A 24910-nucleotide genomic window follows, 5' to 3' on the forward strand; every position below is an offset into this window, starting at 1 on the left:
TCTGTCTAGGTTGGTCATAACTTTTCTAGCTGTCACCCTGATGCCCTAACTGTTCTTCTAGTTAATTCCCTTTTCCATAAATTAGCCTTTGGAGGGGCACAAACTTTGTCACCCCAAAACATGCTTCTTTGGCAAAAGGGTTATTTATGTTGATTATTGGGTTTATACCACTAGACAGAGGAGCCTGGTAGGCTACAGTCTATAGGGTTGCAAAGAGTCAGTCACACAGGACTGAAGCAACTTAGCATGCCTGCAGGTGCTGATTATTTAAAAAAAAAAAGTACAGGAGAGAAGCTCTGAGAATCAAGTAGAAATTACTCTTCTGTAAGAGCAATTTGCATTTATAAGAGAAATCTCATTTTAAGGGTGTCTCCCTCTGTGTACCAGAAAGAGATGGACTAAATCTGTCCACACTCTTTTGGATGGAGAAGGCCTGGACTTAAACCTGCATAACAATCATATCTTGTTTACTGTGCTCTTCCTGAAAATCTGTGTATGCTCAGTCAAGGAGAAGGCAATGGCAACCCACTACAGTACTCTTGCCTGGAAAATCCCATGGACGGAGGAGTCTGGGGGGCTGCAGTCTTGGAGTCGCACAGAGTCGGACATGACTGAAGCGATTTAGCAGCAGCAGCAGAGATGTAAAAGTAAATTGAGATTTGCTAAGTTGTTAATGATTTGCCACATTTAGGATCGAAACATGCACTGTAAGGGCAAATACAAATTAAAAATAAGAGGCTTAATTTTCTCTGTAAAAAAAACAAGTGAAAATTTCTGACTTGCCCTGTCTTCTGAGATTTACTTTAGAATATTTGTAATTATAATTGTTTCTGTGTCGCTTTGAAATGTGTGTAAATCTTTTTAAAAGCTCAGTAAAACTCTGGAAAGCTTTACAATACAGGAATGTCTTTCTCAAGGACCTATGAGCCATCTCTCTGAAATGTTACCACCACAAAGGATAGAGCCCATTTCCCAGTTTCTTTGGGTGGTCAGGAGTCAACTTTAGTGGGTGCCTTGCTCACCTTACAAGACTACCTCCTATCACAAAGATTTGAGTAATCACAAAGATTTTTTCTCTAAAGAAAAGCAGTTCACTAAAACAGATGGTCACCCCAAATACCAAGTGAATTTACAGTGACCTGTGTGTGACACATGGTGCATCATGTTCTCTTTCTTGAGAACTAGTTGTTTATCTTGAAAAAATTGATGTAATAGGGAGTATTTGCTTGACTATATAAAAGTGTAAGTTTCTTTTTCTGTCTTTGCAAATTTCCTAGCAGATTGATTGTGAATGTCCATATCACATTCTGGTTTAACCCTTATGGAAGAATGAATTTGTTTCCTTTCTCTTCTACCTTTGTGGAGAGGAGTTTTAGGTTGGGAGGAGGTTTTGTTTTTAGCTATCTTTTCCTAAAACTATGTGAAATAGATAATCACATTTCTAGAGTCTCAGAATTTTTTAAAGATTAATTATATGACATACTGCTGCTGCTAAGTCGATTCAGTTGTGTCCGACTCTGTGCGACCCCATAGACAGCAGCCCACTAGGCTCTGCCATTCCTGGGATTTTCCAGGCAAGAACACTGGAGTGGGTTGCCATTTCCTTCTCCACTGCATGAAAGTAAAAGTGAAGTCGCTCAGTTGCAACCAACTCGTAGCGACCCCATGGACTATAGTCCACCAGGCTCCTCCATCCATGGGATTTTCTAGGCAAGAGTACTGGAGTGGCTTGCCATTGTCTTCTCTGATGACATATTGAGAAAAGAAAAAAGACACACATGTGAAATGTTTCAAGATAAACAAATTTTTGTCAGTTCCCTAAAATAATTTTGATTAAAAATAGTCCTTTAAATAAATCCTCTTAAAATTAAATACATTTAATGTACACATTTTTTGGTGTGTCCTATTATTTGTTTATTCTCAGAGAAGAGGATCCGTGTCTTTACTATAATAAATAGCCTAGTACCAACAAGTTTGTTCGTTCCTTTTTGGTACCATCAATCCTACACTTGTGTATTAGGTAATTTATTATCTCATAAATTCCAAAAAATACTTTCAGAACAATCTAATTATTTTGGTATTTGATGTCTGCTTACTTATCTTGTATGTATCCTTCTGGGATAAATTTATTATAGAGAAAGTCTTTGCAATAAAGGCTGTCACTTAGCTCCAGGAACAGATACAGTTTCTAAATATGGAATGCAGAGGTCAATAGGCTGTCTGCTTTAGCCTATGGTCTTTGAAGTTTCAGTAATAGCCATCATGATAGTTTACTTCTGATAGTTTTTGGGTTTTTCAGTTCAGTTCAGTTAAGTCACTCAGTTGTGTCCGACTCTTTACGACCCCATGAACCACAGCACGCCAGGCCTCACTGTCCATCACCAACTCCTGGAGTCCTCCCTAACCCATGTGCATTGAGTCAGTGATGCCATCCAACCATCTCATCCTCTGTCATCCCCTTCTCCTCCTGCCCTCAATCTTTCCCAGCATCAGGGTCTTTTCCAATGAGTTAGCTCTTCACATCAGGTGGCCAAAGTATTGGAGTTTCAGCTTCAGCATCAGTCCTTCCAAAGAACACCCAGGACTGATCTCCTTTAGGATGGACTGGTTGGATCCCCTTGCAGTCCAAAGGACTCTCAAGAGTCTTCTCCAACACCACAGTTCAAAAACATCAATTCTTCGGCGCTCAGCTTTTTTTTATAGCCCAACTCTCACATCCATACATGGCCACAGGAAAAACCATAGCCTTGACTAGATGGACCTTTGTTGGCAAATTAATGTCTCTGCTTTTTAATATGCTGTCTAGGTTGGTCAAAACTTTCCTTCCAAGGAGTAAGCATCTTTTAATTTCATGGCTGCAATCACAATCTGCAGTGATTTTGGAGCCCAGAAAAACAAAGTTAGCCACTGTTTCCCCATCTAAATGCCATGAAGTGATGGGACCGGATGCTCTGATCTTAGTTTTCTGAATGTTGAGCTCTGGGTTTTTAGACAGTTCCAAATGTACATTCGGAGAAGGCAATGGCACCCCACTCCAGTACTCTTGCCTGGAAAATCCCATGGGTGGAGGAGCCTGGTAGGCTGCAGTCCATGGGGTCGCTAAGAGTCAGACACGACTGAGCGACTTCACTTTGACTTTTCACTTTTATGCACTGGAGAAGGAAATGGCAACCCACTCCAGCGTTCTTGCCTGGAGAATCCCAGGGATGGGGGAGCCTGGTGGGCTGCTGTCTCTGGGGTCACACAGAGTCGGACATGACTGAAGCGACTTAGCAGCAGCAGCAGCAAATGTACATTATATGACCCGTTTGACAGCTGGTCTGTTTTCTCTTTAGTGATATGTATCTGTAAGGACAATGAAAAGGGAAAAAAAAAAAAAACAAAAAACAGTAGCTAATTTCCACAGTAGGAAGAAAAATTAAATAAACAGGTAGTTATTTTATTGAAGTTTTGTATTTACTGTTATTTTGAAAAGACACAATGTTATTTTCTAAAAGATAAATGAATAGTCAAAGCACTTTGAGATAAACGTTACTATGTGAAAGTGTTCTGATTTCACGCTCGGTTGCTTCAGTTGTGTCCAACTCTTTGTGATACCATGGACTGTAGCCTGCCGGGCTCCTCTATCCATGGGGTTCTCCAGTCAAGAACACTGGAGTGGGGTGCCATTCCTTCCTCTCAGGGATCTTCCTGACCCCGGAATCAAACTCAAGTCTCCTGCGTTGCAGGCAGATTCTTTACTGCTGAGCCACTGGGGAAGCAGATAATGTCAACTAACATTGAATTAATTTGAAAAAAAAAAAATGTGAAATCTATGTGTAAGGATAACAATAGCCACTTAATAAAAAATGATGTGCAATAATTTATAAAAGGATCCAAATTAAGCAAAGTGATAATTGTTCTAATATTATTACCTAATATTTAACCCTTATAATAAATAATAGTAAATACAAGTTGAAAGAAAATAAAAGTTAAGAAGGTGAAACAAAGTAACAGGTTTTAATACAGTAGAGAGGTAAGATCCTTGGTTATATTCATCTGGATTAAATTCTGAAGTTTTAGTGGCTTGTGTGCTCAATGATAAAGAATCCACCTGCCAGTACAAGAGACATAGGAGACACGGGTTGTATTCCTGGCTCAGGAAGATCCCCTGGAGAAGGAAATAACAACTCACCCCAGTATTCTTGCCTGGAGAATTCCATGGACAGAGGAACCTGTCAGCTACAGTCCATGAGGTTGCAGAGTCAGACATGACTGAGTGACTGAGTAAGAGTACCTTTGTGCTGTGTCTATGGGGATGTGATGTTTGCCTTCCTCAGGCAAAATTTGATGAAAACAAAGACATCTCTAAACAGCTGCCTGATTTTGGACTGTGACTGACCAATTTAGGAAAGAACTGTTGTTCCTAATCAGAACAGACATTAGTCTCTTTCTCATGCAAATGATTATTTCTAACAGCACTTTGAGTCATAATTCAGCTAAGGATTGATTCAGATTGTATGTGGTTGCTAGGAAACACCCTTCTCTGAATGTGGGTGAAAAGATACTTCTTCACTGTGCAGATTTTTTAGAATGATGGATATTAAATTTTAAGATGATCCATGAATTAAACATTTTTTAAAAATTGGAGATAAAAGGTTTTGCTTCTTTAGAAAGATTTAGGTGTGTAAAGAGTTGCTGGCTTAACTTTTAAACTAAAATATATACATTTCAAAATTGAAATTTCAGCAGGAAATTTCCTCTACATGGCAGTGTTTTTGCTGTGCATCCACAAACGTGATAGGATATTAATTAGCATGTTGTTAGAGTGTAAGGGATTTTAATAGCCTAACTGGAAGGGCGCCCACATGTCCCTGGAAAATTATAAGCAGCAATTCACAAGCTGTAACTGATAACCAGATGGATAAGTATGAAGTTAATGTTGTTTCTTCTGGGACCAGAATGTCAAAATGAATATATAATTAGGCTACTGAGCAACTTTTAGAAACACAAATCAAAAAATAAATCAAGGAGCCGTTTTAAGAACAGTAAAATGGAATAAAGCCATCTTAATATTAAAATAAAGGCAAAAGGGGTGAAGCTTTGGAATTAATGGATAGACTACAAATATAATATTTGACCACTATACCTGTTTAAATAGAATATGTGAAATTTAGTTATCTGTCATTAGGTATTTGAAGCTGATATAAAAATTGGTGAAATAGGTTCCATAGCTAGAAATTAAGCAAAGGGAAAATTATCTTGGTAGGTATAATAATTGGCTAAGCAGTAATAGTCATTTTGGTTGAGAAAAATATACTATTGTTGTTTCTTTGAATCTTATAAAAGAGAAGCATTTATTTGAAATTTATATAAATAATTATTTATTAACTGCTCTGAGGACAGAGGTGATTGAAACCTCTGTATGCTCTAAGATTATGACATTTACTGGAGGTGGTTGAGGTAACTTGTAGAATTAGGACACAGAGTCCTCTAATTTTATACAATAATTTTGAGAGTTTAGTGAAAGTTTATAAAATAGCATATTATATTTTTATAACATTTACTGGAGGTGGTTGAGGTAACTTGTAGAATTAGGACACAGAGTCCTCTAATTTTATACAATAATTTTGGGAGTTTAGTGAAAGTTTATAATATAGCATATTATATTTTTCAAGAAATTTATTCTTAATTCTCATCTTTTTTTTAAAATTCTCTATATGTTACTTGTCTTAACTCATTGATTTGAAGCAATAAAATATAATTTTTTGTTTCCATGCTGATTGTAGTATCATTCCTTATACAATGGAGAACTTGAGATACAAGCACACACACATATTTTGATAGGTAGCTTTTTAAAAAAATTGTTATTGGAGTGTAGTTGATTTACAGTGGTGTGTTAGTTTCTGCTCTACAACAAAGTGAGTCAGTTATACACACATCCCCTTTTTTTTATTTTTTATTTTTTTTAAATTTTATTTTATTTTTAAACTTTACAATATTGTATTAGTTTTGCCAAATATTGAAATGAATCCTCTTTTGTAGATTTCCTTCCCATTTAGATGACTACATACTATTGAGTTCCCTGTGCTATACAGTTGTTGGTGCTTAGTCACTAAGTTGTGTCTGATTTTTAATGACCCCATGGACTATAGTCCACCAGGCTCCTCTGTCCATGGGATTTCCCAGGCAAGAGTACTGGAGTGGATTGAAACATATGCCTTACCATATATAAAAGTGGATAGCCAGTGGAAATTTGCTTTATGATTGAGGGAACTCAAATCCAGTGCTCTGTGTTAACCTAGATGGGTGGGAAGGGGTGGGAGATGGGAGGGAGGTTTAAAAGAGAGGGGACATGCATATACCTATGGCTGATTCATGTTGATATATGGCAGAAACCAATACAATACTGTAAAGCAATTATCCTCTAAGTAAAAATAAATTAAAAAGAAACTGGGTTGCCATTTATTTTCCTTGGAGGAAAAGGAGAAGAGAGGATCTTCCCAACCTGGGGATTGAACCCATGTTTCCTGGGTTGGGGTATTTACCACTGAGCCACCAGGGAAGTCTGTGCTATCCATGTAGGTTCTCATTAGTTATCTAATGAGATAAAGTAATGCTCAAAATTCTCCAAGCCAGGCTTTAGCAATACGTGAACCATGAATTTCCAGATGTTCAAGCTGGTTTTAGAAAAGGCAGAGGAACCAGAGATCAAATTCCCAACATCCACTGGACCATAGAAAAAGCAAGAGAGTTCCAGAAAAAAACATCTATTTCTGCTTTATTGACTATGTCAAAGCCTTTGACTGTGTGGATCACAATAAACTGTGGAAAATTCTGAAAGAGATGGGAATACCAGACCACCTGACCTGCCTCTTCAGAAACCTATATGCAGGTCAGGAAGCAACAGTTAGAACTGGACATGGAACGACAGACTGGCTCCAAATAGGAAAAGGAGTATGTCAAGGCTGTATATTGTCACCCTGCTTATTTAACTTATATATATGCAGAGTACATCATGAGAAACTCTGGGCTGGAAGAAACACAAGCTGGAATCAAGATTGCTGGGAGAAATAACAATAACCTCAGATATGCAGATGACACCAGCCTTATGGCAGAAAGTGAAGAGGAACTAAAAAGCCTCTTGATGAAAGTGAAAGAGGAGAGTGAAAAAGTTGGCTTAAAGCTCAACATTCAGAAAACGAAGATCATGGCATCTGGTCCCATCACTTCATGGCAAATAGATGGGGAAACAGTGGAAACAGTGTCAGACTTTTTTTGTGGGGGGCTCCAAAATCACTGAAGATGGTGACTGCAGCCATGAAATTAAAAGATGCTTACTCCTTGGAAGGAAAGTTTTGATCAACCTAGACAGCATATTAAAAAGCAGAGATGTTACTTTGCCAACAAAGGTCTGTCTAGTCAAGGCTATGGTTTTTCCAGTGGTCATGTATGGGATGCGAGTGTTGGACTGTGAAGAAAGCTGAGGGCTGAAAAATTGATGTTTTTAAACTGTGGTGTTGGAGAAGACTCTTGAGAGTCCCTTGGACTGCAAGGAGATCCAACCAGTCCATTCAAAAGGAGATCAACCCTGGGTGTTCTTTGGAAGGAATGATGCTAAAGCTGAAACTCCAGTACTTTGGCCACCACATGTGAAGAGTTGACTCATTGGAAAAGGCTCTGATGCTGGGAGGGATTGGGGGCAGGTGGAAAAGGGGACAACAGAGGATGAGATGGCTGGATTGCATCACCGACTCGATGGATGTGAGTTTGAGTGAACTCTGGGAGATGGTGATGGACAGGGAGGCCTAGCATGCTGCGATTCATGGGGTCACAAAGAATTGGACACGACTGAGCGACTGAACTGAACTGAACTGAGTGTATATATGTCAATCCCAACCTCCCAATTTGTTATACCTTCCTCTTTCCCATGTTGGAAACCATGTTTATTCTTTACATCTGTGACTCTATTTCTGCCTTGCTACTAAGTTCATCTGTACCATTTTTCTAGATTCCACATGTAAGTGATATTAGATGATATTTGCTTTTGTTTTTTTGACTTAACTTCACTCTCTATGACAATCTGTAGGTTCATTCATGTGTCTGCAAATGGCACATGAAATACCTGAAATATTCTTTTTTTATGGCTGAGTAACATTCCATTGTATATATGTACCACATCATCTTTATCCATTCTTCTGTGGATAAACATTTAGGTTGCTTTGTGTCCTGGCTCTTGTAAACAGTGCTGCAGTGAACATCACAGTGCCTAAATAACTAGTGATCTCCAAAAATGAGTTTCCAAGATGAAAGAGACTAATTATATTGCTTTTGAGATGATAAAAATATTTGAATGTACAAGATTATGACTAAAGGCTTAATCTGTAGCTTCATCTGTCATTCAAAGCTGAGTTTAAATCTGCTGCTGCTGCTGCTAAGTCACTTCAGTTGTGTCTGACTCTGTGTGACCCCATAGACGGCAGCCCACCAGGCTCCCCTGTCCCTGGGATTCTCCAGGCAAGAACACTGGAGTGGGTTGCCATTTCCTTCTCCAATGCATGAAAGTGAAAAGTGAAAGTGAAGTCTCTCAGTCCTGTCCGACCCTCAGTGACCCCATGGACTGCAGCCTACCAGGCTCCTCTGTCCATGGGATTTTCCAGGCAAGAGTACCGGAGTGGGGTGCCATCTAAGATCCACTAATTAATGTTGTTATGCCTTTGGGCAAATACCTATTAAATAATCAGTTTCCTCATCTGCAAATTGGGTAAATAGTGTCTTGGTTATAGAGATGCCATAAAAGTTAAATAGAAAAATGAATATAAACTATTTAGGAAATTGTTTATCCCCTGGTAAGAATGTAGTTACTGTTGATTATTATGGTCTGTTGATATAAGCATCAGCTAAAATTTCTGGGAAATTGGATGCATTGCATTTCTGTCATGGCATGCCTTCTTCAAAGCATCATCATTTTTTATTTGATCTTTTAATTCTATGCTTTGGTACTTTTTAGGTCTGTTATTTTTCAACTTGCCAGTTCCTTTTTTACATTATAACCTATTAAGTTGCCCTTACTATGCCAAGGAACTAACTGCAAAAACTGAGCATTGCTGATTTTAAATACACATTTGAGGCAAGCCAGAAACTTTACTACATCAATCACCCTCTTCCTGTATGAAGAGAATCAAGAACTTAAGTTCCCTGCTTGTACCAGCATGTTCAGTAGTAACAGTATTTTCCTTTTATCAACAGTACTATCCTCTTAAATGTCATCACTGTTGTCCATTTCTGCTTCTGAGATATCAGTGTCCACATTAAAAACAAACTTTTTAAGATACAAATTTCAATCCTTGGAAACTTGTTTTGCAGAGATTTAGACTAAACACTGATTTAGCATTTCACATAGTTAAGGTTTCAGTTTTCCCCATCATACATATTAAATGTTTTCTCAGTTTTCCGTTTTCCTTTTTAAATGTATTTAATCCACATCAACAGTTCACTAATTGCGAGCTGAACTAGACATATTAGTCCCTTTTCTTAATATATATGAACAACCGTATCTAAAGTATTGTAAAAATGCAATGTTTTTAGAGTATTTACGTTCCCTAGAGGAGGGCATTGGAAATTAATGTAAATAAGTGCAGTATGTTTTATATACTTCCTAATTGAGCTTCCAGTTCTCTGATCTTCTGCTCTTCTGCATCCCATGTTCCATCACATCTTTGCCACCGAGCTTACTCTTATTCTTAAAGGCTAACTTGCACAGAGATGAGAAATGAAACTTGGTTTCTTCCCAGGGAATTTTGGTGAGAAGTGGGGTAGGTAAGATAGGACTAAACAGGTGTAGAGTGAAAGACATCTCAGAGAAGGTGAAGTAGTAGATAATCTAAGAAGTGCACTGTAGCTGAGACTTTAAACCCATGAATAAAATTGATACTTTGACTCAAAGGCTGCTTTCAGTTCCCTGCTCTCATCTGGGATATGCCCTCTTGAAGCAAACTTGCAGGCTTGCTGCAAATATGCACTGCATTAGTAGTTAAAACTGTTCTTAACACTCTTCAGCTGAGCCCCTCCTCCTTCAGCCAACACTTCACCTAACCCTTCCAACCAAAGACCAATAGCTCAGGTGTTGGCTGTTTAGTTTTCCTGAAGCTTCTAGAATGTCCTTTGGTTGAGAACCTTAGACGTTCTTTCATTCCAACCAGACACCAGTTTGCTCAGGTGTTGGTTGTTTTTAGTTTTTCTGAAGCTGCTAGGACCTCATTTCACATTGAGAGACTTAGAAGTTCTTTCATTCCCTATAGAGAAGACTAGGGTAATTGAATGCTGAGCGAGTGGGCTTTCCATATCGGCCAAGTCAGCCACCACAGAGGCTTTGGTGAAAACTCCTTCGGAGTGAGGCACAGACTTGTGAATATCACATGAGAGCCAGGGCTGAGACGGGGCCACCTCAGCTGGGGAAAACCCCTGACTGCTCACCAGGCTGGACCCAGCACAAGTCACACCAGTTTGGTTGCAAAGGCCAGCAGGGCTAGCAGAGCCCAGCACGACAAAAGGTAGTGTGTTGTGGTGGACGCCACATGAATAATTACTATGACCTTTATAATATCTTTCACTTTTTTTTAAAATGGTCTTATGTACTTTTGTTTATGTCTTCTATGTTAACTGAGTGCCACTTGCCAAGTTTCCATGTAAAGCCATGTTGAGAATTTTCTCTTATCAGAGTGACATTGAAAAAATGGATAGTTTTGGTGTCTTTGTGATACCAAAGCATCTTGTCTGTGAGCATAGTTTATGTCTCTGTGTATTGATATGCATGTGGATTTCTAATCTGGTTCTGGTCCACAGAGTTCTATCAAGGCACTTGATATATATTACACATTTATTTATTTATACATTGCATGCATTATATATTTATAATATCATTATGCATGTATTTATTTATATAAAATCACTGTGTTCCAAGTGTAGCAGTGGTAGAGTGTGGTCCTAGAAATTCTGTTTGAATTACGCCATCTTCTTGCCAGAATCACAATGAAGTCATTCTTAATTTTTATTTTCTGAGCTGATTCTTTGAAATACTTAATTTTGTAACCAAAATATTGCTTCAGAGTGTTTTGAAAAGTAATTACTTGGATGCATTATGTGAAGCTTAATAATTTTAAGAAATAACATGCAGAGAATAGCATCTTTAGAGATTTTGGATAATAGTAAAATAAGAAAATATTGTTAAATGCATAAAATGCTTTTCTATAAAGATAAGTAAATACTTAAAGTAGAAGCAGATAATGTGGAATTATAATTTTGATGATGAATATTTCTGAGAGTCATGTATTATACATATGACATATTATTTATGCTTACATCCTTAAATGACATTTTGGATTCTGAAACAAGGAAAATTACTACTTAACACATCTTTGTTTCAAAGTTCCAGTTCAAACAATTCACCCTTTGTCATCAAAATAATAATAATAACCTTACAAATACAACTTGGAGAACTGGTTAAGCCATTTTAAATCTCCCTCTTTTCTTTCCCCGGAAATGACCACTTCTAGAGATAAAGAAAATTTTTGTTTCTGTAAATGTTTCATTTAACTTTTGATTAAGAACACAGTGAGACTACTTTCAATAGAATATATGCTGCTGCTGCTGCTAAGTCGCTTCAGTCGTGTCCGACTCTGTGTGACCCCATAGACCACAGCCCACCAGGCTCCTCTGTCCATGGGATTCTCCAGGCAGCAACACTGGAGTGGGTTGCCATTTCCTCCTCCAATGCATGAGAGTGAAAAGTCAAAAAATATGGAACGCTTCACGAATTTGCGTGTCATCCTTGCACAGGGGCCATGCTAATCTTCTCTGTATTGTTCCAATTTTAGTATATGTGCTGCCGAAGCAAGCACATATACAGCCTCATATATCATGCTTTTAAAAAGTTTATCAACTACTGTGTCAACAAGTAGTCATAATCAATAAAATTCAGTCTCTATTATCTTTTATTTTATCCCTTTTACTTCTCTTATTCTTTGTTATTTAATTATACCAGTTTCTTGTTGATTAATTTAATTTGGTAATTTATCCTTCTGAGTTTATCTGGCTGTAAACAAAATGGGTGATTGGAATGTATCTTGTTGGTTCTTCTGACAGCCCATTTTCAGACTCTGCCCTCTCTCAGATGGTTAATTTGGCCGTCACAATCGTATATGCAAAAGAACTCCTGGGATGTATGTTGATCCATTGTTTTATGCTGCTCAGTGATCACTTGCCTGTCCAACTAGACACTGTGCTTGTTATTTTCATGGAAATTTCTTTCTTGGCTCTTCTTAGGTGTGCTCTGCTTCCTCCTGTCTCCACCCATCCATACTCTTTATGTATCTAGGAGTTTAATAAGTTAAGCTCCAACACACACATTAGCTGCTGAAGGCGTTAGGATACCGAGAGTCACAATCAAAACCATTTCTGTAAACCTGTATTAGGAAGTGCAGATTGCAGGGAACTGAATGGAAGCATCCTACTTTCTGGAGTCATTTGTTTTGACGAGAGCCTGAGTGTAAATTCAGTGCAAAACACAGACAGCTATTATGCAGTTAATTATGCACAAAGTAAACATGTACAACTGCAAACAGCAAAACGCCACCTAATAATGGATAACTCCAGATTTATGGTATGCATGCCCAATCTGTAAAGGCTTCTACTCATGAATCTAAAATGAATGGAACATTACCTAAATGATCCAGAATGAAGGATTTAATACATTGCTCTACCCTTATTGCTACTTATTTCTTGTCAGCAGATTTTTCATTTTGCTTTAATTTATTGTACATAAACACTATGCAAATGTTTGGGTCATATTTAAAAACATATGGCTTGTGCTTATGATTACTGGCTAGGCATTTTATTACAAATTACTTGTTAAGCAAATCACTTTCTTAATTATACAGGTTAACATATAATCATTGTGCCCACATGTACTTGTTACATAAAGCCCCACTAAGTAAACACACTGGGCATAATTTAGGTAATATGTTTATGTATCATCCCCCACAGGTGTCACTGTTGCTTCCTAATTATTTTCATCCATGCAAATGAAATGTCTTTTGTAACAAGCATTTCAAATTTTGTATCTCCTGCTAGTAGAGAGATTGTTCTGAAATTTAATACCGAATAAATTGTATCATTTGATACTTTTTTCTGTCCCTCAGATGAAAATAATTGAAAAGAAACTAAATTTAAATATTTTGTATCCCTTGTTCCAAGAGATTAATATGACAAAAATGCCAGAATTGCAAAGGTTTTAAAGGATATCTAAATGAATATCTCATAGGTAAGAGAAATTAAAGGTGGGGAGTAATAAAATGTAGGAGAATTAAAATTAATTTATAAAACACATGTTGAGAGACTTTTGAGATTGGACAGATCCAGCGGCCAATTTATTAGTTAAAACAGAAACACAAAAACCAATGGTTAATGATACAAAAATGTCAAACTAATCCACTGCTTCAGAGAAGCAAATTTACTGTTTGTTCTGAAACTAATGTATCCTGTGCATGCTTTTAGAGAAAACACTCCTTAATAAAAATCCCAGATGTGTCAAAGTGAGTTCAGCCATTGTAACAAATGACCACTCTGACGGTAGGTTGATGGTGGGGTTTTATGTGTGGTTGGAGAGACAGGGAGGATATGGAAACTCAATACCTTTTACTCAATTTTGCTATGAACCAAAATCTGCCCTAAAAAGTTTAATTAAAGACCCAAACAACATTCTCATAGTTAATTCTTGTGATAGGCTATAGGTAGTTTCTCATTCTGACCTGTGGTGTAAAAGGATAGCATAATTTCAAGCACAGAGTAAAAGCTGCCTCCTGTGGGTCATAAGGAAGGTGATGGGAAGTAGGTCATAGGTAGTTTTGTTACGTGATAATAGAGAATGCCTCATTTAAGCTATTTCTGTAAATTGATATATTTTCCATATCCTAAACTGATATATATTACAAATTCTTTACATGGGTCGTAACACATTAGGTCTCCCACTTATACTAAATTCTTTTTTCCCTGTTTTAGTTTCTATTGCTATTGCTATCCACTTTTCTTTTTAATGTCTGAAAGTGATATATTAGTTGCTTAGTAGTGTCTGACTCTTTGCAGCCTCCTGAACTATAGCCTGCCAGACTCCTCTGTCCATAGGGTTTCCCAAGCAAGAATACTGGAGTGGGCAGCCATTCCCTCCTGCAGGAGAGATTCCCAACCCAGGCATTGAACCCAGGTCTCCTACATTGCAGGCAGATTCTATACCACTTGAGCACCAGCCCATATGTTTTATTGTACATAGTTTCTATTGCTGTTGCTATCCACTTTTCTTTTTAGTGGCTAATGCACCATTAATCCCTCTAAGTATATTTTCTTCTCAAACAATGTAATTTTGATCTTTAAAAGTTTCATTTAGTCTTTTCTATTTTTTTTTTTAATTTTTTACTTGATACTTTTACTTAGCTTTTTATAAATTCTTATTAAGTAATAACCAACTACCTGAAAACAAATTGTTGGTTGGTATTTAGGAAGTAGAAACCTTGGATCATAGCATAACCAAATTATACACAGTATTTTTTAAATAGAACAATCAACTATCGGTAAACATTTCTGTATTATTTATTAAATTTTTCTCACAAAAGTGGATCAATTTTATTAGTTTAATTCAATGGAATAAGCACTTACTGAGAGTCAACTCTGAATATACTTCCATTATTTCTCTAATATGGAAGATAAATCTACTTACAAAGAAGACAGTGTGATATTAACCTGTAGAATTTTATTGACCTTTTAAGACTTTTTACAATGATATGACTACTATATCATTTTAGGAACAGAGTTTGCCCTTATTAGCATACTTTGAGGCCATACCTATTATGGGTTAATACAAGGCAGATGGAAACGAAATCACAACTCAGTCATCAAACAGGTTTTCTAAAGCAACAGGATTAATTCAAGAAATTATCAAGAGATTACATTGTTTCCTGAGTTTAGGTGCATCTTTGGGTATCAGTTTTGAGTCTAAATGAATAGTAATTCTCATTCTCAAATGTTTTACTTGACATCATAAATGGCACCTGCTTAGTGTTATGCTGTTTGATTATATGAGTATTTATGATTCATTATTTAATTGATGTAATTCCTACAGATAGTCAAACAGAAATATAATTCTATGTAGCTTTCCCCTAGACCTCAATCCTGGGAAGTCTACAGTCAGATTTTTATTTTCCTTTGACAAATATAATTACCAAATTCTGACATTTGAGGACTTAATGATAATCATATAGATTCTCTACAGAGTTTCCATTACCAGGCAAGGTTCAAAACTCTTTATTTTTCTCAGTTTCATTTCTACCTTAAATTCTATTTGTCTCCAGTCTCCTCTGCCTCTTGGAATTGCTGAAAACTTCCAAATTTTCTGTGATCAGGCACACCTTCTCACTATGCGGCATTAGCCCTTTATTTTGCATAGAAAAGTGAATGCAACTGACATGATGTTGATGGCAAGTCATGCACTTTAAAAGTGAGACCAGTGGCTATGATTCTGTGTATATTATATACTGGTTGGTATATCAGTGAAGATCTAACTTGATAGATATATTGTTTAATAATTTCCCTTCAAAGATCTGGAGACCTTGGTAGTGAGTGGCTTTTGGGAACATAAGTCATATAGAACGTATAAGTCATATAAGAACATATAAGTCATATAAGAACATATAAGAACACATATGTCATAAGAACATATAAGAACATATAAGTCATATAAGAACTTATAGTCTTTTCTATATTTTTAATGTCTCTTAACAATATATGGACTACAGCTGTGACTGCTTTAGTGTCCTTTTCTGCTAATTCTAACATCTGTATCAGTTCTTGGTCAGTTTTGATTGATGTATTTTTCTTATTATGGGTCATATTCTCATGCTTCTTTACATGTCTAATAATGTTTATTGAATGCCAAATGACATGATGTCACCTTGCTGTGTAACTTTGTTTTGGGACACAGTTGTGTAACTTAAACATAGTTTTTATTTTTTCCATTCTGCTTTTTCTTTTAGAAAAAATAACTTTTTGACTGTGTTGTGCAGCAGGTGGGATCTTAGTCCTCTGGGATGGAACCCACACTCCCTGCATTGGAAGCACGGAGTCTTAACCAGTGGACTGCCAGGCAAGTTCCTCCATTTTGCTTTTTAAAGTTTTCTAAGCAAAACTTTTCTGAGTACTGTACCCCATGCTCCATGAATTATGAAATTGTCCAATTTTACTGAATCAAACAGGTACTATTTCATTTCCTATGTAAATTTCCCTGCAATTCTTTTGGATGGTTCTTTTCCTGGTCTTGAGTAGTTTCCTTAATACTTCTGCTGATCAAACATCTATTGATTTAGTTAAAATATTTGCAGATATCTGGAGTTCTCTGTGTAGCTTCCTTCTGTGCTTTCTCTGGTTTTGCGTAGTTTCCTTAATACTTGTGTGATCAAAAATATACTATTTAGTTAAGATATCTGCAGATATCTGGAGTTTTCAGTGTAGCTTCCTTCTGTGCTTTGCCCTTCCTTCGTCTCCATGGATACTCAGCTCTATCTTTTTCATCAGGGAGTGTGACTGAATTCCAGCTCCTTGCACTGTCTTGGGCATTTTCTCAAGGCAATAAACTGTGAAAATAATTAAATTGGGTTTATCTTGTTTTCTTTTCTCTCAGGGATCATTGTCCTTTGTTGTGTCATATCTGGTGCTTTGAATAAGGTTGTTTAATGTGGGTTATTTTATTTTTTGATAGATTTGTGTGTATATGTGTGTGTATATATGTGTGTGCTGCTGCTGCTGCTGCTGCTGCTAAGTCGCTTCAGTCGTGTCCAACTCTGTGCGACCCCACAGACGGAAGCCCACCAGGCTCCCCTGTCCCAGGGATTCTCCAGGCATAAACACTGGAGTGGGTTGCCATTTCCCTCTCCGATCCATGAAAATGAAAAGTGAAAGGGAAGTCGCTCAGTCGTGTCCGACTCTTAGCGACCCCATGGACTACAGCCTACCAGGCTCCTCCATCCATGGGACTCTACAGGCAAGAATACTGGAGTGGGGTGCCATTGCCTTCTCCAATATATGTGTGTAGTGGTAGAGAAAAAAAAAAAGAAAGAAATTAAATCCAGTCTCTGTTTCTCTATCATGTCAGAGCAGAGGTCAGTATATATAGTTTTATATATGTGATAGGTTCTCACAGTGGTTTTACTGGTCTACAGAAATGTGTAATTTTCTTTTTTCCGTAGATACTGGCAGATTTTTGTTTTAAAATGTAACAAATTATAGTTCTGCCAACACTATATAATAAAGTACCTTTCCCTATATAAACTCAAAAGTCAGTTCTTTTTAAATGTTTCCAATCGGGTTAAAAAGTTATCAATCATTTTTAATTTAATAATTTGTATTTCCTGTTATTGAATTTAAGCATGATTTTAATGCTTGTTGGTCATTGGAATCTTCTCTGCTGTGAATTGCTGAGTTGTATATTTTGCTCATTGTTTTGCTCTTGTGTGGGTAGCCATTTTCTTATCAATTTGTAAAAAGCACATTCTGTCTTTTAATAATTCTGTGTGTAACTTGTGTTGTAAATATTTCTAATGTTTGTTTTCTAATATTTCTTTATTGGTTTTGTCTTATATCTAATTTTTAGTTAATTTTTAAGTTTTAATTATTTGGTTGAAAATAGCATTTTTGTTTGTTTGTTCTAATAACAGCAAGGTTTTATAGTATCTGGTTAAGAAAGAGAACATTTTCCCTGCATTGCACAGGTAGCATTCTAGTATTCCTTACAAAGTAGAGGGTTATGTAGGCAGTAAACAAGGAAACTGAAACCAGAGCATCTATGTCCTTTCCATTTTGCTATAGATCTGTTACTTGCATAATCATAAGCTAGTAGGAGACACAAGTGATGCAGGTTTGATCCCTGGGTAGGGAAGATCCCTGGAGTAGGAAATGGAAACCTGCTCCAACATTCTTACCTGGAAAATTCCATGGACAGAGGAGCCTGTTAGGTTACATCCATGGAGAAGCAAAAGTCAGACATGACTGAGCAACTGAATACATGCACTCACACACACACACACACACACACACACACACACACACACACACACACACACACATAATTAAAATAGACTATCACTTTTTGAGGGAGGAAGGAATAGAGAGAAGGGAGAGATAAACAGAAAATAGAGACCTTTAAACCATGATTTTTTTTTGTTCAAAACATAAGTGGTTGTTATATCTAGATTATTTTGAGAACAAGTGATGCTGTTAACTGTCATCAGCAGACCCGTCAAATGAGATTCAACACATTTCATAAAGTTTTATCAATCAAAGTTTCTAAGCCAGCTGGTAATACTTCTACTTGAGAATGAAAAATGTGTATTTCAGTATATACCGAAAAAAAAATGTAAGCGTATATAGTATTAATGCCATGAACTCATTTAACAGCATCCTCTTGAACAACTCATTGGAAAATACTCTGATCCTGGGAGGGATTGGGGGCAGGAGGAGAAGGGGACGACAGAGGATGAGATGGCTGGATGGCATCACTGACTTGATGGACGTGAGTTTGAGTGAACTCTGGGAGTTGGTGATGGACAGGGAGGCCTGGCATGCTGCAATTCATGGGGTCGCAAAGAGTCATACATGACTGAGGAACTGAACTGAACTGAACATTTCATGGTGATACAAGGTGGTACCAGACTAATGTGAAACAAGTTTTCATCTCAAGGAGAGTATGCATTTCAGAGATGAATCCTATAATCATAGCTCTCTTGCATCTCTAATTGAATAATCATACATTAGTCCATGATAAGAAGACCTCATCTTTTATTTTAGCTTTAATTCCATAGAAGTTTGAAACTTTAAAATTGTTCATTTTTCTTTATTGTACTTTTGAAGCTGTCCAAATTTCATTGAGTGGTATTCTTTCCTTTCCATCATAAAGGATCTGTTGAAGAAAGTGGACATTCAATTAATGACTCACCTGACACCATAGCTTCCTCTCCAGAGTGATATCTTAGCTTTGAGATACACTGAAGCTTGACTCTCATGACATTTCACTATCAAACATTCAGGTAAATTGCTTAAGGACATTAATTTCCCTGCCAATCTCTCAACACAGTGCTTCAGAAATGTCCAGTAATACAGCAAATGTTATAAAATGACCTGAACTCATTGTCATTATATATAAATGTGGTTATTCAGTCTGGTATACTGTCTTAACTTCTTATATAGTAGTGACATTTATATGCGATGTCTTTTTGTAAAGTGTTCAATTTATGCCATATTAAAGAAGAGAAAAAATAGATATAAGGGCAGTTAGAAGCTACAGAAGCAAGTAGATTTTTCAGCTTTCACCATGTAAAATATTTTTCTAGGATGTATATTATAATGTTTAGTAGAGTGTTTTAAAAAATAGAATTATTTACAAATATGGCTCCATAAATCCCGTGTATTGTCTATCCTTATTATTCTAACTTTACTAATAGTCATAACAATTTTGTGTGTTTATTCTAATTTCTTCAAATATATTGTTACTCAAAACTTACCCTGTAATTTTTATGGCTTTGTATCCTCAATGACTTGTGTGCAACTGAATATGTAGTAGAGAGTCAAAAACACATTGACTTTTTTTTTTAACGATTTAGAAGTATATATTGGATAGCCTACATGTGACATAAATATTAGATAAATAAATTAATACATACCCCCAAAGAACATATATTCAATAAGGAGAAGACAGAAACATACAGCACAACCATACATATACATATTTACACAAAAACAAAGCAGAAATTAGAAGAAACCATCCAGAAAGAGCTAAAACACACACACACACACACATACCAAAATTGTTATGAGAATTTAGAAGAGGGTTTGGAAACTAGCAAAATTCATTAAAAAGATATTGCCACAAAGTAGAGACATAATAAAATGTAAAATATTGAAAGGTGTAATTATTCCTATGAAGTAAGACCAGAAAACACATATACAAAAATTCTTAATAGTATGGCCAAATTTTAAGATGGTAAATATAAACATGCAGAGCTCAGGAGATAAATAGAAGAAAAAGACACAATCATTTGAGGAATGAAGACTAAATTACAAGGGGCACAAAGGAGAATAGATTCCATAAAATCAGTAACAAAAATAAATGATAGAATTGAAAGAAATTAATAAAGGTGTTATTTAAAGAAGTTGAGACAAAAAGTAGATATAGAAGATAGTCAAGTGGGATTCAGTGTATGTACACTTTGATCTTATGTGCCAAAAATAGAAAAATAATAGATGTTGTAGAAATTCAGGATGTAAATGCTTATATATTTCAGAGGCTTTTTCCACACCACACCTGCATCATTATTTTTTTTTTCCTCTTGAAGTTTGTTCATTAACAGATTTTAATTAAATTTTGCACTTTCTGTTTTTTTTTCCCATCATTGAATCAGCCAGATTGAATAAAAGTGGATAGACATTGCAGTTTTTTTATATTAAATAATATGGGCTCATTATTTTGTGACCAGACTGTCAGGTACAGAATTTATTAATGCCTCTCTGTAACTTAAATTGCTTTGCATGTTATCTATCCAGCAAAATCTTCCATAACTTCCCAAGTTTAGGGTAAGTCCTGAATGATAACTAGAATATATCTAAAACTCTTTGAATATGCCTTTTTCATTCCCTGTCGCCCATCCCCACAGTGTCCTTTCGGCCTGCAATACCTTCCACCATTGCTCACATGCAAAGTTTATGCTGAAGCCAATAGCTCTAAATGTTTTTCCTTCATAGGAAAGGTATATTGGATTATTCTTCTTTCTGCTCCTCTCATGCTTTTTGTATTCATCCATCAGAGCAATTGTCATGTTGAGTTATAATTGTTTTCTTATATGTTTCTTTACCACAGGATTTTAAACTCTTCAACAATGTGAATGTTCATGACGTAAATGTCATAATCTTTATAAAGTCTCTATAATATTTATAAACTCATTATTTTAGACAGTTCTTGCAACCTACTGCTCAGTAAATGGTCAGTGATTTTTATTTATTTAACTTACTTTCAATAAAACTAAACTCTTTTAGCATTTTCTCAACAAGGAAGTCCCAGTAAAGTTGTGTGTTCTTAATTTTTAAAAATTTTCAAGCCCTTGGGACCTGTTGCATTGTACTCTAGTCCTCTGAGAATCTTTATCTCAGTGTCCTTTCTGTTACAATGGGTGTATGAGTTAGATGCCTTATCTTTACTTTTGTTTTTTTAAATGTCCTATCTCTTTTTCTGGACAGCCTGAGCAAGCTACCTCATCTCTCTGTGCTTTACTTTGGGCATCTGTAAAACAGGGATAATAGTAACATCCACATGTAGAGTTGTTTTGAAGATTAAGCAAAGTTATATATGTAAAGTATTTAAAACAATATATAAAATATATATCCTTAAAATGGTTCCCATCCCTGTAATTGCTGTTTCCAACTGTTTCTACTACCTTTACTCATTTTTGACCTGGTACAGCGCATAAGTGGAAAAAAGACTTTGCACTACCTCGGGAAAACCAGCCTATCTTTATGTGCAATTACTCTAAGTGATGGCTTCTCAGGTGCTATGAATTTTTCAGCCTGCCTACAATAGTCATGGGTTGTTTAAAGCCTTACTGCCAATGATTAGGGCCATTCTCCAGAAACAATATTGACTATGATTCTTCCAGAAGCAATGGGGAATGACAGTTAACAACTAATTGTATTTAATAAGAGCTCCATTTTAAGAGGGAAAATAAATCAGGAATCATTAAATTATCATTACTAATACTATTGCTTGGTGGTCCACACCTGTGCTATGGGCATGTCTGTGATCTAGGAACCAAAAGCTGTATGTTAAATTACTGTTACCATTATAAATCCTCCTGAGGAAATAAACAGTTCTGATTCTGCTGAGAAATATGCATTTACAGTTAGGTAGTTAAAGTTGAGATGAAGAGAGGTAATATGGCTCATCTACAAAATGTGGAAGAACATGTATGTCACAGTTAAACACAACTTATAAATGCCTCAATGCAAACAGATCTTACTGATGACATGACTTCATTATTTCAGCTTCTTTGGCTTTTTATACCAGATCTTTTCCTTAAAACTGTATGGCAGTTTGGGTGTACTTGTGACATGTAGAATGAGAAAATTAGGACAATTTTTTTTTCAATTTGGCCGTTTATTGGAAATGCAAAAAGTCACATTTAATCAATAATTATTGAATTTTTTTCCCTCAAACTTTTATTAGGATGAAAAATCTCATATATTAACATTATATCAGTTGATTCAGTGGGATGCATCTTTTGATACAGAGAATATATCTGTACTTACCAATAAATTGACTAGGCAATTGAATAGTCAATTATGGTAATGAATGCTATCAAAAGAAGTTAGGAAAAACTATATTGACACAGTATTTATATGAAGATAAATATTTTGTGAAAAATAATTCACAATGATTTCTTAATTTACATTATGTATTTCTTGATCATTTCCAATGTAATAGCATTTAAAACACTACAAGTTTTGTCAACAACACAGATAACAAAATCTTTGTGCTCACAGACCTTACATTGCAGTGCAAACATGATTGTGTTAGAAATGTATGTTATCACTTAACATTAAAATTATTTATGAAAGACTATCATCGATTGACTTCCCTGGTGGCTCAGATGGTAAAGCATCTGCCTATAATGCAGGAGACCTGAGTTCCATCCCTGGGTCAGGAAGATCCCCTGGAGAAGGAAATGGCAACCCACTCCAGTACTCTTGCCTGGGAAATCCCATGGATGGAGAATCCTGGTGGGCTACAGTCCGTGGGGTCGCAAAGAGTTGGACACGACTGAGCCACTTTACTTACTATTGTCAATTACCTTTTCAGATGAAATATTTTAGCAGGTAAACAAAGTCAGGGTTTGCTTTATATCTACTTCTACAGATATTTAATTAAACAATTTTCCACCAAACTAAACCGTTTTACCAATTAAATTCCTAGAGTGGGAACTTTCAGCATAAAGAGGCTTCACATTATGAGCCTTTGCCTTGGCTTTTTGCCTTTTTCTACAGTTTCTCTCTAAAAATTTTAATAGACTAATCTCTCATTTCAGTGAAGTTTTTGTTGAAATTCCCTCTGAGGGAATGACCGTCACCCTTTCTAATAGAGTATCTGCATACTGTCTCTCTTTACCCACTGTACTTTTTGTGTGTGTGCTTATTACTAACTGATCTATTACCTGTGCTTTTTGCTTATTGTGTCCTTTACCATGCAGAATGAATGCTTCATGATAATGGTGAATTCTTTTCAATCATGGCCATACCCCCGTCTCTGTAATAGTGATAGGAATATGGTAAACTTTCAGTAGATATTTAACAGTGTGGTAAATCATGATGTATATAAATGAAATTTCAAACTAATTCTGTATAAAAGGAATTCATATCAAACAGTTACCTGAAATGAGAAGGAGTTTATTTTATTCTTTCTGGCATAACAATGATCTTTACTATAAAAGAAGGTTGGGTGGCTTTTTGGCTGTAACTTAAACTATAAATACTGTTTCTAATCATTTCAGTTTGGCTTCTTTTTTAACCTTTTAAACATCACACACAAGTAACTTCAATTAAACAGTCTACTTTTAAGACAGATTTTAAAAAAAATACTGGTTTTCTTTCACTGTGCAGTTTTACACAGAATTCAGTTTGAGAATCTTTTGTGTCTTTTGCAAAAGAGTTTTTACTGTATTATAAAACTAATTATTAGAAAAAATTTAAATGCAATTTTTCTATAGAACTGAATAAACTCATTTTTTTAAATTTCAGATTTTCCTTAAGTAATTATTCTAAAAGAATTTTCATTTTACCAGGGGAATTATATAAGCAATATAGTTTGATCAAAATGCTACCTGAGCAATTTATGTTTTTCATAATGTGGCTCTACTTCAGCATGGTCATGCAAATGGAAGCAATAGGAAATATTTGATAGAAACTGAAAGAAAAAGACCGGGAAAGTTTCATGAGGAGTCTGAACTCTGGTCTTTATTGGTATTGTTTTGAGGCCTGTGCATTGCACATAATGGTTACTCAGTGAATTTTTATTTGATGAATAAAACATATTTCCTAAATGGTGCATTATATAAAATCATTTTAGGTTTAGTTAGGCAGCAGTCTTAAAATACAAATTTCTAGAAAAAGATTGTTTACTTTCTAGTGTTAATTTTTCAGTGATCTTAAAATCAGATAATTGAGTCTGTATAAGAGACATTATGTCATAGGCTAAGACCAAATGAAAAAGTGAAGTCACTCAGTTGTGTTTGACTCTTTGTGACCCAATGGACTATACCCTGCCAGAGTCCTCCATCCATGGGATTTTCCAGGCAAGAATACTGGAGTGGGTTGCCATTTCCTTCTCTGGGGGATCTTCCAGACCCAGGGATCAAACCCAAGTCTCCCACATTGCAGGCAGACTCTTTACTGTCTAAGCCACCAGGGAATCCCCAAAAGAATGATCTGCCCTTCCTGAGGTTCGAACTCAGCACCTTCAGATTATGAGACTGACGTGCTGCCTACTGCACTAAGAGGGCAGACCAAATAGCTGAACCCTATTATTCTGTAGCTGAGAAACCACATTTAGAGGGAAAATAGTTCAACAGAAACAAAACCAAAATACTGCATTTAAGCACTGTTAGGTATTTTACAGCCTTCTTAATCAACAGATATTATTAATTTATATTTCACAAGAAAGTACTGTTATCTGAATACTGAGATAATTTAAAGTGTCTCACCAAAAACCTTAAATTTATGTTTCAACATATTTTGAAAAGGTATACATTTAAGCAACAAAAATTAATTACTATAAAGAGAACCATCTGAA

At 36.0% G+C, this 24910-nt stretch overlaps 2 non-coding genes across 2 annotated transcripts; both read right to left on the bottom strand.

Annotated features, from left to right (window-relative positions):
• Nucleotides 1-11772: 11772 nt before the first annotated feature.
• LOC112448183 (U6 spliceosomal RNA) lies at nt 11773-11879 on the bottom strand. Its single transcript, XR_003036571.1, has one exon. It is a non-coding gene; the product is annotated as a U6 spliceosomal RNA (small nuclear RNA).
• A 12668-nt stretch (nt 11880-24547) lies between these two features.
• On the bottom strand, nt 24548-24620 carry TRNAM-CAU (transfer RNA methionine (anticodon CAU)). The gene has a single exon. It is a non-coding gene; the product is annotated as a tRNA-Met (tRNA).
• Nucleotides 24621-24910: the final 290 nt, after the last annotated feature.

The sequence above is a fragment of the Bos taurus genome, chromosome 9 (genome assembly GCF_002263795.3).
Source record: "Bos taurus isolate L1 Dominette 01449 registration number 42190680 breed Hereford chromosome 9, ARS-UCD2.0, whole genome shotgun sequence".
Lineage (NCBI taxonomy): Eukaryota > Metazoa > Chordata > Mammalia > Artiodactyla > Bovidae > Bos > Bos taurus.